At 33.8% G+C, this 7,981-nt stretch overlaps 1 long non-coding RNA gene across 1 annotated transcript in view; it reads left to right on the forward strand.

Moving 5' to 3' along the window:
- LOC136829294 (uncharacterized) overlaps positions 1-7,981 on the forward strand; it is a 142,131-nt gene that overhangs the window by 46,096 nt on the left and 88,054 nt on the right. The window contains exon 3 of the long non-coding RNA XR_010850346.1: positions 6,798-6,853. This is a non-coding gene — a long non-coding RNA (uncharacterized lncRNA). The remainder of the gene's footprint in view (positions 1-6,797; positions 6,854-7,981) is intronic.

Below are 7,981 nucleotides of genomic sequence, written 5' to 3' on the forward strand. Positions count from 1 at the left end.
TTATTGTCATGATGATGAGCACTATAATAATGATGATGATGATGATGATTTTTACTGTTGCTAATATTCAAACTTTCACTCATACAAAAAGCCAAACAGTCATAAACTTGCTATACTAGTAACAAAGTCTAAACGCGAAAGGAGTAACAGAGAGAGAGAGAGAGAGAGAGAGAGAGAGAGAGAGAGAGAGAGAGAGAGAGAGAGAGAGAGAGAATTAGTGTGGTATAGATAGAAATAGTAATTCGTCGAACAATCCAAACAACAAACTTATGAATAGATTCGTACAAGGATATCCGCATTGAAACAGATTCCTAAATTCTTGAACAGGCCAAACAACAAGCTTATGAATAGATTCGTACATCGATATCCGCATTGAAACAGATTCCTAAATAAACTCCAGCATAGAAATAAATCGGAAAATCAGAAGAAATTCCTAAGGCGTTTTAAAAGTGTTTTTCAGCGTCCTATTCCTTGATGCAGAATTATATGACTTTTACAAATTGTTTACCTATTCCCATAAGTACCATTAGACATCTGAGCCAGAAAATTCATTGCTGGGTCTCATTCGATTTTCAGTGAATTAGAGAATTATCGTAGTTTTTCTTGGCATCTGTAAAAAAAATGTCCTCAATGTCAGTGAATAATGTAAATAATTGCATAACAGCCATATCTTCTGCGGTGGGTAAAATGGTCTCAAGGAAATAAAAAGAAAGAAAATGACAGAGAGCATGAATCAATATTATTGTATTTATTTTTTCAACAATCTTAGCTCAATCAATGTAAGGGGCAGTTTCCAATTGCCTTTTCTTTCTTTGATTTTTCTTTATGTATGGAGTATCTGATTGATCAAGAAGGTTGAAACTCGTCATCGCCAACTGCTTAATAAAATCGTGACGCCAATGGCGAACACTTACAGAACTCATTAATTATTTACTTATTTTTTTTTTTCTATAAATTCTTCCATCCGGTGAAAAACCTCACATTCTTTTTCACCCGCTCGAACTTGTGTTATTTCTCTCTTTCTTCACCGCGTAAACGTCACTTATAGAGGCAAACAGAGATTCGTGCACGCATTCGTCGAACACTGTGAAGCCAGGTTGCCACGCCAGTCGGCTCACCATTAAGAACAATTCTTGTATAAACGACCCTACCGTGTTTATTATTTATAATGCCCGCAAAATCCTCGGACACGGCGAGCGATTCGGTGCAGATGATTATGGCATTATTCATCCCTGTTGCAGCACTATTCTGAATTCTACGGATTTTCTGTGGTTTAGTCTGGAACAGACAAGAAGGATAAAAGTCTCTTCTAGCGAAAGCCACCGCTTTGGTCGAAGGATAGGATTTTGTATTCGCCGCATTTAGTTGATTTCATTTTCATGCAGTTGGTTGAGTTTCTTTCGAATAACTATCTAGGTTTTTCTGCATCTGAAAGAGAGTGAGAGAAAGTAATGCAGAAATTGAATATTGAGAAATATAGCAAACTTACCGAGCAAACATAGACGAACAAACAAAACAATTGTAGTACCGACGAATTTATTGCCCCCAATTACCGTTTATTTCAAACATTTTATTGGAAAAATAGCTAGAACAGGCTAGATGGCGTTCTGGATGAAATGTAAATGGGCAGGTTGGAATCCTCTCCGGATTAAGTAAACTCATACCGCGAAGAATTATGAAGCAAAAATAAAACCAAAACCTGCATCGTTTTAATTTAGACAAGGTGCTTAAATCCTTTGCATTATTAAAACATGAAAATGGAATCCACTAATCCTGGAAGATACAGAACGGGATTAACGATTACTGATGACATGCTCTGCCAAGTCTCATTTTAATCTGGCTCGTGTAATCTGGATTAGAGAGGTGGAAAAGCGACACGTTTTCCTTTTTTTAAAGATACTGGATTAAAAAAAAAGATTAGTAAAAAATTCAATAAAAAAAAATGTTCAGTGTTTTACCTACCTACCACAGGTCTGATGAATGTTCAAGATTCGTATTTTATTCTTTCGTTGGTTAATGATAAGCTCATGCACATTTTCGGACACATTTTCTTATGCTTACAGTAAAAAGGTATTTATTTACTAATTCGTTTTATTCACTTTTTTTTATTCATTTTATTAAAGTAATCTATCCATTAGTGCCTTATCTGGTAATAAACATTACCAACTCTGTGTGGTCTCAATTTTATCTAGGGTTATGTTTAAAAGCAGTGTAAGAGAAGAATGAAAATGTAGGTTTTAACAAACAACTTCAATATCAGTCAGTATCCGCAAGAACTTTTACTTACATTAATTACTTACTTTAATTTCAGTAGTCTCTGTTCCTACTCTCCTGATTTAGAATTTCTGTCTGGCAAATTATGGTGACAATTGCTCCCTATTTTCTGCTCTGAATATGCATCTAGCTGTTCATGTTATTTGTTATGCAGATTTCAAATTGACTTCATAATTGTGTGGTCGAGAAACAGCCGGAAGCTTTCTCTATTATAAAACGTTTAAACTTCCCGGAAAATAAAATATGAAAATTGGAGTGCCTCTCGAGAGTAGGCTACTCGTCAACTGAAATGGAATGAAATTAAACTTCACTCTGGCGTGTTGTTTGAATTACGTCTGTGTTTCATTTTATATATATATATATATATATATATATATATATATATATATATATATATATATATATATATATATATATATATATATATATATATATATATATATATATATATATATATATATATATATATATATATATATATATATATATATATATATATATATATATATATATATATATATATATATATATATATATATGTGTGTGTGTGTGTGTTTTTGCGTTTATGTGAAAATTATAATATAAGAGAGAGAGAGTGACACATGAAAAATTATATTAGCGGACATCGACTATTCACTTTCGACGAAAAGAGGAACCACCTTCATTCACAGGGGCCTTTGTCAGTTACAAGATTTCTTTCCCAAAAAACCGGGCATTTAAATTCACCCACATTTTGTAAACCGGGATCGGCTAAGTACGTACAAAATATGATTATGTACTGAATGTTATTACAATACGAATTTCTGAAAATTAAGTTTTTCCTTGGCCACTTCATTGTTGCTAATCCATTCTTTCAATTATAATTTAACCAGAAGTCTAATGTCCACTTCCATCGGATTAACCTTAATTTATTCATTAGCAGACGGCCAGCTCTCGCGATGCCTGGGATAATTTAAGCGACTACGCCAGACTAGTAATCATGACAGAGATAGGAGTAAAAAGTAGAGAAGCGTAATAATAATAATAATAATAAATAATAATAATAATAATAATAATAATAATAATGATAATAATAATAATAATATTAATCCGTATTACTTACACAGATCGTGTTTGTATGTCCGTATGTATGTTTCTTTGTTACATTCCTCCTAAAGGACAAATACGAAATACATGAAAGTGATATGGTAAAATCATGGTGTTCCTAACCCGTTTTAGGCTGCCTGAGTTCCACTGTTTTGATGCAACCATCCTTCTACCTTTAGAGTATGTCCCTGACTATATATATATATATATATATATATATATATATATATATATATATATATATATATATATATATATATATATATATATATATATATATATATATATATATATATATATATATATATATATATATTACTATCCCATGATTGAAGAGCTGATTTTCTTTTTATTCGTGGCATTTTTCGTTCGCACGCGCTAGAGAGACATTGATTGACTGATTGATTTTTGGCTACTAAAACTTGCCTCACAGCGCTATAGAGAGAGAGAGAGAGAGAGAGAGAGAGAGAGAGAGAGAGAGAGAGAGTTAGAGTAGTATTTGTCGGTCTGACTGGAAGTCGGCTGATACTGCTCTGAAAGTTCCCCCAGAGACTCCCAATAAGTACTTCTATTTCTTTTCGTTTGAGAAAGTAATAAAAGGAACTTATTTTGTGAAAAGCGAACTTACGGAAAGGATCTTAAATAAATGCGTAAAATATTATATATATATATATATTTATATATATATATATATATATATATATATATATATATATATATATATATATATATATATATATATATATATATCAGTTAGCATTAATGTAGATTCGCATGAATTTTTTTCACTTTCATGTACTTCTGTATTTGTCCTCTAGGAAGAATGTAACAAAGAAACATACATACGGACATACAAACACGATCTGTGTAAGTAATACGGATTATATATTATTATTATTATTATTATTATTATTATACAACTGGTACAGATTAAAGATGCAGAAGTCGAGTGTTATGGTATTAAACAACGAAGAATAGACAATGCAATTTTTGCTAGAGGGAAAGGATTCAGAATTTCTCCGTGAATAGTATCAAGAAGAATGAGTTCATTAACAAGGAATACGAACACCTACGGAAAAGGTGAACGAACAATGAAGCGAGCTTAAGGATTCGTGGGAGAAAGGAGCTAAAGGTGTTTTTAAAATTTCTTAGGGACCTTGTAGCAGATAAAGGGGACTAATTAAATAATGGAAACTAGAAGGTCAGCGAAGGAAAATCGTATGGATTGCTACTGCAAAGTAGAAAAGAGACTAGGGTTGAGAGAATTTAAGGAAAAGATTTGAGTTTAGGATAAACTGGGATACAAATGTGATATCTAGCAAATCAATTCAGAGGGAATAGCTGTAGGTGCTTTAGGGAGAAAATGCTTCGATTAAAGGGAATAGTTTTAAAGCTGAATAAACAGCAACGAGAGTTTTAAATAAGTCGTATAACTGAAGAGATAATGACGTAAGCGAAACCATTTCTGTGGCTTTCAGTGGATGATTCGAAATCTTCCTGAATGTACATGACAGAAAAGAGAGACCTGTAGGAGCTGAAAGAGTAATTGAATATTTTAGAATAGGTGTCTCGATGACTGTTTTGTATATAACTAGAGCTATAAAACTCAAAAAGAATAAAATCTATCGGGTCTGCAAGTAGATAGGATTGCTTGGGAGAGGCTGATCTACTGCATGCTGGTGAGGACCAACTCTGTGACAAATTAGGATACATATCCTGAAGTATTTTTAGAAGAGGAAAAGTCTAGAAAAGACTCGAGGAACCATTACCTCTCTTCTCAAGGTAAATGTATGGTTGATGAGACTGTCAACATTGAAAGGTCATAAGATTTAGTGTTTAGGATCGTTTTTATTGAAATAATGAGAAAACTACGAGAAAATTAAATGAGGATGGTAACTGGTAGTTTTACAATGGAGTATGGTGTAAGAATGAGGACATTCACTATCAAAATTTCCTTAACTTTATTATGATTCACGTTTAAAAATAACTATTACATTTTAGCCCTCCACTTCTCTCTCTCTCTCTCTCTCTCTCTCTCTCTCTCTCTCTCTCTCTCTCTCTCTCCCTCACTGGTATTGGGTAGTTTCCTAAAAAAATCAAGGAGTCTTCTATTCAGCTCAGCTGTTGATTAGGTACCTGGCTGTAAATCTAGTGCCGTAGGTCATTGCAAGGAAAGAGGGAAAGAGAAAGAAGAGAGGAAGGGAAAAGGGAATAAATGAGTGAGACTCCATCAGCGTGAAAAACAGCCTTACTATTGAAAGCGGGAAGGCCATAAACATAGAAACTTTTGTACAGAGATAAAATAACCCTTAAAATATTCTCTGTCTCTCCCTATCCATTTTCCAGTCATTTCTGTCCACGAAACTTCTTTTTTTATGTTTCATTTCATATTTCTTTTTCTTCTGCTTGTGATAGGATTCTCCCTAGCAGTATCTATAATTTTTTTTTTTTAACTTTTTTACCATTTTTACATTTATTCCCTCTCCCGTTTAATGGATTTTTCTTAGCGTTTCCACCTCTCCCATGTTTTCCACATATTTCCTAAAATAAAAACCCAACAGAATTCTGATGTCTTTTTAGCATACACTTCATATCTTCCAGAACATTAATGTGACTAATTTATTTCTAGATTCAAGCAGGTGCGTTTCGTTCCCTGTCTCTCACATCATAACATTTTTCCATTGCCTGATTACCTCAGTTTTCCCACGAAACCCTTCTTCTTTAACTTATCAACTTGGGTAATGTCATTGTTACCTTTACCAACCATTACAGCACTCTCCGATGATTCGTTCCGGTTTAACCCCTCTCCATAATTTTATTTTGAAGTAAAGAAAACGCTTCGCCTCATATTTATACAACGAAAAATAAGCATATTCGCTTTTAATTGTACCCGCAAAGGATTATCATTTGTTTTCTATTTAAAAAGATCTTCGACACAAAAACTATTTTTCTTACTATGGACATCGAATATATATACAAGAACGTTAATTTCCTACGTGGGTCTACTGATGGTTGCCTAGAGAGAGAGAGAGAGAGAGAGAGAGAGAGAGAGAGAGAGAGAGAGAGAGAGAGAGAGAGAGTGGATGACTAATCACTAATATTTGTTCCTTCCCCTTCTTCTTGAAGAGAACACGCCCTTTTACTAAAGATACCATTATAACGAGAGAGAGAGAGAGAGAGAGAGAGAGAGAGAGAGAGAGAGAGAGAGAGAGAGAGAGAGAGAGAGAGGTTTACTCTCTAAGTTTGTGACTTCTTTTTAGAAATAATATCCCTTTTCTGTCAAAGATTTCATCATGGATACGATGAGAGAGAGAGAGAGAGAGAGAGAGAGAGAGAGAGAGAGAGAGAGAGAGAGAGAGAGAGAGAGAGAGAGAGAGAGAAATTAATCTCTAAATTTGTGACTTCTTTTTAGAAATAATATCCCTTTTCTTTCACAGATTTCATCATGGATCCGACCAGCTCTCCTCCTCAACTTCTAAGCACCTGTTCTAAGGTATTTAACATGTCTCCTCTTTTTTACCTGTTAATTAATTACACTCAGCATTACCTGGTGACGTTCACAGAGGTACAGTTATTCCTTTCGTCTGCTTGCGCAGTTTGCTAAAAAAAACTTCGTTGTTTGCCTTTCTCTAATTACCTGGCCAGAGTGGCTTTTGTGGATGAAGTAATCTACTTTTCTATTTGCTTTCTCGAAATTTTAGAACCGCCACTAAAAGGACTGTTTAAACTTGGTTATTTGATTTAGGCGAGTAACAGGGTGCCGAGCGTGTTACTAAACACATACATGTACTAGGTTACACATACATACATACATATGTACATATATATATATATATATATATATATATATATATATATATATATATCTATCTATCTATCTATCTATCTATCTATCTATCTATATATATATATATATATATATATATATATATATATATATATCTATCTATCTATCTATCTATCTATATATATATATATATATATATATATATATATATATATATATATATATATATATATATATATATATATACATATATAGTGTGGGGTAGATGTTCCTGACAGCTTTCCTCCACTTGGCTCTTACTCTGACAGTTGTTTGTCTCTCAGCTCTTCTCTAACTACATCCATCCACCTTCGCTTCGGTCTCCCTCTTGCTCTCCCACCAGGCACCTCCATCTCTATCACTCTCCTCCCTACATATGTCTCCTCCCTTCTCATCACATGGCCATACCACTGCAGTCTTCTTTCCTGGGCCTTCTTTGATAGTTTTTCTTTAGAAGTTCCTCTTATTCTTTCATTTTTTATCCTGTCCATATTTGTTACTCCACACATCCACCTGAGGATTTTCATCTCTACCGTATCCAATTTCTCCTCATGCACTCTCTTTACCGACCATGTTTCTGCTCCATACGTCAAAGCTTACCTCACTACTGTCTTATACACTCTTCCTTTAATCTTTATGTTGAATCTGAGGTTGCACAATTCACCTGGCATCTTTCTCCAATTTTTCCATCCAGCCTGCATTCTGTGTGTTATTTCTACATCCAAATTTCCATCACTGAACCAAGATACCTAAATTTTTCTACTCGGTTCAGCCTTGTCCCTTCTATGCTAATCT

The sequence above is a fragment of the Macrobrachium rosenbergii genome, chromosome 44, assembly GCF_040412425.1.
Source record: "Macrobrachium rosenbergii isolate ZJJX-2024 chromosome 44, ASM4041242v1, whole genome shotgun sequence".
Classification (NCBI taxonomy): Eukaryota; Metazoa; Arthropoda; class Malacostraca; order Decapoda; family Palaemonidae; genus Macrobrachium; species Macrobrachium rosenbergii.